A 9,901-nucleotide genomic window follows, 5' to 3' on the forward strand; every position below is an offset into this window, starting at 1 on the left:
AAACATAGGATATTAGGAATCATGTATGGCTTTGTTTATTCTTTGGGTATTCAACATATTTTGTGAAATTATTATTACTTTTTTTTATATATATAATAGCTTAGAGAAAAAAATTTAATTTCCAGTTCACTTTTTGGGATGAACGAAGATTCTTGCATTTTTAGATAATCCAATATTTATCTTGTATTTTATTTTAAAATGTTTATCAGGAAAGTTAAATATGTTCTACTTGTTATTTTTATGGAAAAGTGACCTATGCTCCAACTTCCTATGGGTTCATTGTACGGGATCTATTGTCATTAGAACAAAATTCCTTTAATGAAATTATACTTTTGAGGGAAAGGCTAAAGGAGCAATACATGGAATTACTGGAGGTTGAGAGATTTTTCCGTGTATTATGATTTTTTAAGTTGAAATCCCTTGACGATACTTATTTTGTAACATGTTATACCAAGTAATGAACATTTTTCTTTGTGGGCTATATTCTTGAACTCGAAAATTGTGGATTTATAGTGAGTTTGTCTTAATAGAATTTTTTATCATATAGGAAATTAACTTTAATTATATATTTTGCCATTTAGTCAATCTCGTTGCACATTTTGTGTTATTTCAAAAAATTGTGTTTTGATCTATAGTTATTACAGTTTTGATTGAAGAAGAAAACACAATAGTTGCTATAATAGTTACACACACCAAGGCATTGAAAAACGTATAGATGGTGCTGAATGCCCAAATCCTAAATATGTTGGTTTATTTGAAGGGGAGTAATTGGATAACTATTTTTCTATTAGAGAATCAATGCAAAAGAAGGAAAAATCCCCTGATGTAGAGGCTCATTGAGGGAGAAATAAACTGATGTAAGGTTCATTGAGGGAGAAATAACCTGATGTAAAGGTTCATTGAGGGAAAAATAATTAATGTATTTTAAGTTCTAATTCATATAAAAAATTGAAGGAATTATACATCTCCATGATGTCATTGAATTAGAAAGCACAAATTAATTAAATGAAAAATATCCTTCACTTTATTTATTTATTGTTTACACTGAATTTCTTCTTGCCATCAATATTTTCTAAATGTCTGGTATGAAATTTTATTAAGTATTAAAGAAATTTAACATCTCCTTGATATTACTGAGTGGAAAAAAAAAATGTTTAACAAAGGAAAAAACATTTTAATTTCAAGTTTTTTCTCTTTATAAATGTTAAGTTGATATAAAATTCCCCCCTAATTTGGGTGGCAATTGATGGTTGTCCTGAATGCATTTATCATCACCATGCATTCACACGGAAAGTGGCTCTCATCCAACTTTTATATGCCCACTTAGTATGATAATCCATTGATTTTCATGATGCCTAATCCACTGCTCCATATCCTATGTGTGATCTCCTTGTACTTAACAATAATGCTTCATTCACTTGCTTGGTGATGGAAAACATTATGTATGTCTAAATATTTCTTGGCTCTTTTGTCACGCAACTTGTTCATGATTCGTCACTCACCCTATCATACTCTTATTTCCTTCCAAAAGAAAAGCTACAATTCTCTCAATGGTTCTAAATTCCTCCTCCTCCTTCTCCCACTTAATACTATGGTTCACGAGAGTAGATGTGTAAGAAATGGAGGCGATGGATGTGATCGTGATCTTCATCCCCATGCTGTAGATTTTGACGAAAAAATCTAATGTATTCATTCCAAATATTCATGAAGGCATACCACACAATATATCCTCCATGGAAGTTGATGAATTAAGGAACATAGGTGGGAAGCATTGGGCCTCAAAATTTACTAGCTAGACAATTATGGAAGAAACAATAAGCCAAAGAAGCTTCCATAAGGAAGGTTGTTAATTCTAATGAATTAATAGTCTCCACGAATCTCTATGGGACCTTATCCACTCCTTCGACATCTCCTTCTCTCCAATCCCACTCTCACATTCCCGCACTAGCTCCCAGGATGGCATAGAGTCCCTTCCAATCTCACCCACTTTCCCTGGGCCCTTCCCCTTCGATCATGATTAATGATCTGCAATTGAAATGTCAAGTGAGTGGAGCAGCCAATAAGGCACAACCATAGCAAGCTTTGAGTTCTTATCGTTGTCTTATCGTTGAGGAGGAGCCAGAAGATGCACTAGCACAATTGTGGCCCAATAACACACTTGATGGCTCAACAACCTCCAAAGGAAAGAAAAATGTTTGAAGCGTCTTTTTGAATGACTTGTATTCTTAGCCCTAAGGAAAATGCTCACATGCTTTTTTTGTATTACGATAACCAGTTATGTATGCTACTAACTTTGAATTTGTCCATGAATAGATATTTCTTTCACCTTAGCTTTCAAGAAATGACCTATTGGTTTTCCCATGGGGGGAAGATGGCCTAAAATCTAGCTCCACCAGAAGAACTGAAAATATTATGGTTGTGTGAATTTTGTACATAATTTTTACTAATATGAAGTTCCTGAAATTCTTACAAAAAAAGTGTATAAAATTATTTTCTTTAAGGTTCGCATTGAAATATTTTATATATTATTAACATCAGAATATTATTTCTTAATATGTATAGAGTAGATATTGAAATATACTAGTTGAAATGAATATTCAAATATTTTATCCAATTTTGGTACTGAAATAATTTTAAATAAATGATTACACATCTTCCCGATATTGAAAAGAAAAAAGACAACAATAATTTTTTTGAATTATTTTATTTCTCTAAAATTGAAATAAAATTATGTTACTTATTATGGACATTAAAATATTTTTTTTTTTATTTACTTATTATTTAATATAAATATTAATTTCAATGTCATCTCAATTTCATCTTTTCCAGTTAAAAATTTCATATCTTCATTGTACTAAAGAAATAAAAAGCAATTAAATATTTATTATCATTATTATTAGTTTGATTCTTTTTTAATGTAAATTTTAATTATTTTCCTATATGACTAAGTTAAAAAAAATAGTTTATGTAACATAAAAACACTAAAATTAATTTTATGTTATAAATATTTTTTTATTATTATGATTTTTGTGTGTACAAGAAATTAAATATAAGTAAATTTTAATTCATAAAACTATAAATAATAATGTACTATTCAACACTAAGTACATATTTCAAACTTTCACGATTATCATTTATCATTTTTAAGATAAAAAAATCATATCAAAATTTTGATTTTCTTAAGAAAATAATTTAAATGTAAAAACAAATATTGTGTTAATAATATAAAATATTTAGGCCGATAGGCCTTCCTATGCATCAACAATTGTCAACACTTTTACCTTGATCCGTTCGATCAGGTGAGACCCTTTCAACCATTGGTTTGAAGTGTGACTGCTTTTTCCAAATATTGGTTGAGTTGCCTTCTTTTCACCTCCGATTTCTGTTGTGCACTCCATGGCATGGCAATATATTTTTACTACTTTTTCCCTTTTTTTTTATGTCACTCTCCAAGATATTTTCACTGCCTTTTTCCATTCTCTCACCTGCAACTATTTGTTTCCTTCGTGCAACTGATTGAGCACTCATCACAACCACTTTGGTATCTTATTTGGTCTGCTTGGATGCTAAGATATTAATTTTTTTTTTGTTTTTTAACTTCTTCAACAACTATCAAGATGTCGAAGGTATATATGTATTGTCCATTTTATTAATCTTGTACTATTTCTTGGGAATGATTGAAGAATTATATGGAGATGTTTTAACAATTAATTGGGTGTGCAGAAATGGTGTTTAAATTGACCATAGACGATGAGGAAATAAAAAATGAGGGCCATGAAGGTTGTTGTAGGGTCTGGAGGCACGAATAATCATTACCTTTATTGCATATATAAGCATAATATTTTCCATCGATTTACTAGAGTTTTGATGTTTCATACTCCTTTACTAATGTTGCGAGTGCTCTGTTTTAGTGGACTCTATTGAAGTCAACAAGGAGGGAAAGATAACTTCTATGGGAGAAATAGATCATGTGTATCTTACAAGAAAATTAAGGAAATTGGGTGTTGGGTCCCTATAATACTAGTGATTACCCCATTACTATTGTATTTATACCCCTTATTAATATTGTTGTGCCCCTATTGTCCCAATATTGTTATTATTGTGCCCCATAGAATCCCTCTATTGTTATTTTTGTGGCTTTATATTATTATTGTTAGGTTGGCTGGGTTATATTGTGACTACTTAGACTCCATTATATAGAAAGGGGGCTTTGTCATTTGAATCATCGAAGAATTGTTCATTTATGTAATGTAAAGGAGGTTGCCCCCTCGAAGAGGTTGAATTCTAAGGCGTTGATCTACCTTTTTTATCTTTTCTTGAGATAGTTTCATAACATTTGGTATCAGAACTTGGATTCTAGGGTTTCGCTGCTCCAAACAGGTTATCGTGGCATTTTCGCTATACCTTTTTCTGTGATTATTCAGAAGTTGAAAAAGAAACCCATTTTAGAAGACATCGTGTTAAATCTTTTTGCGCTATATTTACAGAGATATAATCTGAGGAAGTTGGTCTTTTTGCAGACTCCTTAATTACATTCCAAACAGGTGACCTAGGGAAAATCGTCATAACTTTTTCTCTAAGAATTGAATTGAAATTTCATAAGAAGGTGCAGAAAGAGGATGGACTGTAATTTCTTCTATATATTTTTCAGAGCTAAAGGTCGAAACAGTGACTCGTGGCACGTCGTACAAGTTGGCTCTACTGAAGTAGTCCATAATCAGGTCACTATGGGAGATTTCGCATAACTCTTCCTTCGAGAATCCAATTTGGATCAAACTGGTGGCATTGGAAAGAGGACACAGAGGTCTACGACAAGTCACAATTTCAGAGCTAGATGTTTTGAATGTACAAAGATACATCAGAGGCAATATCGAGCTCCTACAAAGTGAAAAAAAGGTGTCTAGATTCTTTTAAATTTTTGCTTAAGATTGGTTTGAAAATTTATTTTGAAGGAATTCAAAGGGCTAGTAGAGAATTATTATCAGTAACTGATGCCTGGAGGAAAGAAAATGCAAACACATAGTAAGGAACCTGAAAGCTCTAGCATGACTCATGAAGAAGAGGAAGAAATGCCACATGATATATCAAAATTACAAGAACAAGTGCAACAAATGTCACGCTCACAAAAGTTAACAGAAGCTAAGATAAATGCCATGGAAGCTAAGATGAATGGCATGGAAGCTAATATGAACAATTTTAAGATAGATTTGAACAAAATTTGAAGACATACATGGCAGATTTGAAGACAAATTTGACAAATTTCTACAAGAAATACTTACTAATGGTGAAAAGGTAATAAAGGAAACTCATGATGCGAACAAAGAAATGTTAATCATGATATCATAGACTCTAATGTGGGATCGAAGACCCACCATATTCCAAAAATTGATATGAGGAAGTTTGATGGCAAGGATCCCGCAACATGGATATTACATATGGAGCAATTTTTCGATCTCAATAATGTGCAAACACACAAAAGGTACGTATTGCAACTTTATATTTGGAACCAAATTAGTTTGTATGGTATCAATGGCTTTGCTCTCGTAAACAATTTATCACTTGGGAAATTTTTATGGAAGAATTGATAGCACATTATGAGGATACAAAGGAAACATATTTTTTTTAGTCAATTGATAAGTCTCAAACAAAAGGGTTCAATAATGGAGCACATTGAGGAGTTCCAAAAATTGAACATAAGGGAAGAGATATTCCAGAGGAGCATAGGATTGATGTGTTCATAGGGTTTTTAAAGGATAATATCCAACATGATGTTCACCTTTGGGAACCTGATTCATTAGAGAAGGCATTCAGGTTAGCAAAAAATTGGAAAGCAAAATTATGGTAACCAGAAGCATACCACTCACAACTATAAAGACAGAAGTGTTGTTGCCCCATAGTCTTCCACAACCTATAAGGTTGACACCACAACAATTGGAAGAAAAAAGAGCAAAAGGGCTTTGTTACAATTGTGATAGCAAATACACTAAAGGTCATAAGTGTGCTGAGAAGAAATTATTCTACATAGATTGTGAAGAGGAAGAAGAAAAGGAGCAAGAAAGGTCAAAAGAAGAGGATATACTCCAGGAACAAAGCCTAGATAAAGAACAAATAAATCCGACCATATCTTGTAATGCATTGGCTGGAATTACCACTCCTCAAACCATCAAGATAGAAGGACAAATCAAGAAGAAAAAGGTAATAGTGTTGATTGATTCAGGAAGCACCCACAATTTTATTCATTGTAGGGTAGCAAAAGAATTGAATTGCTTCCTATATCCAACACCAGAGTGTCAAGTGATGATTGCAAAGGAGGAACAATAAATTGCTCTGAAAAGTGCCATAATATCAAGCTATCCATGGGAGAATATGTATTGACTAGCCCAATGCTTTCCATTCCAATGGGAGGTGCGATGTTGTACTAGGAGTCCAATGGCTACAATCCTGGGTACAATAGCTTTTAATTTTCAAGAACTTTTCATCAAATTTTCTGTAGAAGGAAAGGAAGTTGAATTAAGGGGTATTGCAGAGAAACCAGGAAAGATAATCAGCTCTAATGGTATGACAAAGCTTCTAAAAAAGGAACAAGGAGGTGTAATTGCACAATTATGTTCGCTAGATGTTTCCACATCAGAATCATCTATTTCTCCAGATCTCCAAAAAGTCCTGGACAATCATTCCAAGGTATTTGAGACTCCCAAAGGTCTCCCACCTATGCGTGATCATGATCATGCTATTCATCTGATTCCAGGAAGTGTTCCTCCAAACATCAGGCCGTACAGATATCCCTATGTCCAAAAAAGTGAAATTGAACGTATGGTTGCAGAAATGCTAGAGGCTGGTATAATTCAACTAAGTCAAAGTTCTTTCTCTGCTCCAGTAGTATTGGTGCACAAGAAGGATGGATCATGGCGCATGTGTCCGGATTATAGGGAGCTCAACAAGCTCACTATTAAAGATAAGTTCCCATTCCTGTCATTGATGAATTACTGGATGAATTGCATGGATCAATTTACTTCACCAAGTTGGATCTTCGTTCAGGATATCATCAAATCAGAATGAAGATTAAGACATTCCAAAAACACCATTTAGAACTCATGAGGGTCATTATGAATTTTTGGTCATGCCTTTTGGCCTTACCAATGCACCTTCAACATTTCAGGTTTGATGAATTCAATTTTCAAACCATTCCTTAGAAAATTTGTGTTAGTATTTTTTGATGATATACTAATCTACAACAAGTCTTGGAAGGATCATGTTGAACATGTTGACAGGGTGCTACAACTATTGGAGGAGAAACAATTATATGCAAAAAGATCCAAATGTTTCTTTGGAGTCCAAGAGGTGGAATATTTGGGTCATATTGTATCTCATGAAGGAGTTAAGGTAGACCCTAGCAAAATTAAAGCCATTAAGGAATGGAAAATCCCCACATCCATAAAGCATCTGCGAGGATTTCTCGGGTTGACAGGGTATTATCGCAAGTTTGTTAAGAATTATGGGAGAATAGCAACACCTCTAACAACATTATTGAAGAAAGATGCATTTTCATGGACTCTTGAAGCAACAAAGGCCTTTGAACATCTTAAAGAGGCAATGTGCCAAGCACCGGTCTTAGCTACACCGGACTTCACAAAAACCTTTATTGTGGAATGTGATGCTTCAGGAAATGGAATTGGTGTTGTTCTAATGCAAGATGAAAGACCCATTGCTTTTGAAAGTCGTCCAATCAAGGGAAAGTTTTTACACAAAGCTATTTATGAGAAGAAATGTTGGCAATACTCCATGCACTTAAGAAATGGGGACCCTACCTAATGGGAAGACACTTCAAGGTAAAAATGGATCATGATAGCCTTAAATACTTTTTAGAACAAAGATTATCCTCTGAAGAGCAACAAAAGTGGGTCACAAAGATGTTGGGTTATGACTTTGAAATCATCTCCAAAAAAGGGAAGCAAAATGTGGTGGCAGATGCACTCTCAAGAAAGGATGAGGATGTGGAAGCATTGTTGTGTGCCATTTCTATTATCCAACCAATTGGATAAACGAAGCAAGGGAGGAATGGAGAATGACGAAGAAGTGTGGGCACTTATTCGAAAGTTACAACAAGATTCAAGTACGTCTGATACATTTAGCTGGAAAAATGATTCGTTATGGTACAAAGATCGCTTATACCTCTGTAAGAATTCCCAGCTAAAACAAAAGATTCTTATGGAATTGCACACTTCTCCCTTAGGAGGGCACTCAGGATTTTTAAAAACTTACCACAAGGTTAAGAAGGAATTTTTTGGGATGGCCTTAAATCAGATATTCAAAAGTTTGTGGCGCAATGTTTGGTTTGCCAACAAAATAAAGTTGAAACAATTAAGACACTATGTCTATTACAACCTTTATCCATTCCAAGCCAACGTTGGGAGGAGGTTTCAATGGATTTTATCACAGGTTTACCCAAGTCTGAGGGAAAGAGTGTCATCATGGTGGTAGTTGACAGACTTACCAAGTATGCACACTTTTGTGCATTATCACATCCATTTAAAGCCAGTACAGTTTCTACTGCATTTATGGAAACAATTCAAAAGCTACATGGAAACCCAAAGATTATTGTAAGTGACAGAGATCCCATTTTCACTGGAAATTTTTGGAGAGAATTATTTTCTTGTCTTGGTACTCAGTTAGCTCATAGCTCATCTTATCATCCTCAATCTGATGGGAAAACTGAGATAGTAAACAAATGTTTGGAAGGATATCTTCGTTGCTTTGTATCTGATAAACAGACACAATGGTCAAATGGTTGCCTCTAGCTGAATGGTGGTATAACACTTCCTTCCATACAACAACAAAAATGACCCCATTTATGGCACTTTATGGGTATCAGCCACCATCCATCACATCATATTTAAGAGAAAATTCTAAGGTTTAGGCAGTGGAACATCACATCGAACATCAAAAACAAGTCCTCCAACTCTTAAAGGATAACCTCGTGTTGGCACAGAATAGAATGAAACAACAGGCAGATCAACATCGCAGCGAAAGAAGTTTTGATGTAGGTGATTGGGTATTCCTACGGCTACAACCATATAAGAAAATGTCCCTCAAGCAAGCTAAGAAGGATAATAAATTATCACCAAAGTATTATGGTCCGTACAAGGTGTTGAAAAAGATGGTACTATGCATACAATTGGAGTCCTGCAATTGAATAGGTAATTTCACATTTAGGTTTAAAGAAGGTTATAGGTAAGCTCCCAATTAAACAATTCCTAACAAAACTCTAATCACTGAAAGACCAATATGTTATATTTAGAATTTTAGTTTAAAAAAAAAATATTACAAATAGTCTAAATAAAATGTTGAGAACATTATTTTTCATCAGATGCATTTAAAAGTTTCAAACTATTTTTTTATTTAAACCTTTATTGATATTACAAATTCTCATCATCACAAATTGCCACATAAATTTTTTTTATCACTTGTTACTTCTATATTAATATTAGAAATTCTTATCATTAAAATGACACATAAATATTTTGATAACTATCCATATTTATCCCCTATTTTAATCTATAAATCAATGCTAATTATTAACCGTTTAATCTATAAATATCTGCTACTTATACATCTAATTATCCATAAAGGTAGCTAGTCTGTGAAGAGGATTTTTCTTCTTGATTGTCAAAAATAATATATCAGTCAAAGTGGCACTGTTCATGTTCCCCTAGAAAAATAAAATTCCAACATCATCATCATATAATATATGCAAAACCACTTATGGATCTTTAGCACCGTTTACTATCACAGAAATAGCTAAAGTAGTGAGGGGCACTATTTTATTGACGCTTCAAATTTCATAAGCGCTTTCTATTCACAGGCAACATGGTCTCTCTTTTTTCAGTAATACTTCTTGTTG

Source organism: Pinus tabuliformis, chromosome 1_2 (assembly GCF_031772625.1).
Source record: "Pinus tabuliformis cultivar Carrire ecotype Pingquan chromosome 1_2, CPIR1, whole genome shotgun sequence".
Taxonomy (NCBI): Eukaryota; Viridiplantae; Streptophyta; class Pinopsida; order Pinales; family Pinaceae; genus Pinus; species Pinus tabuliformis.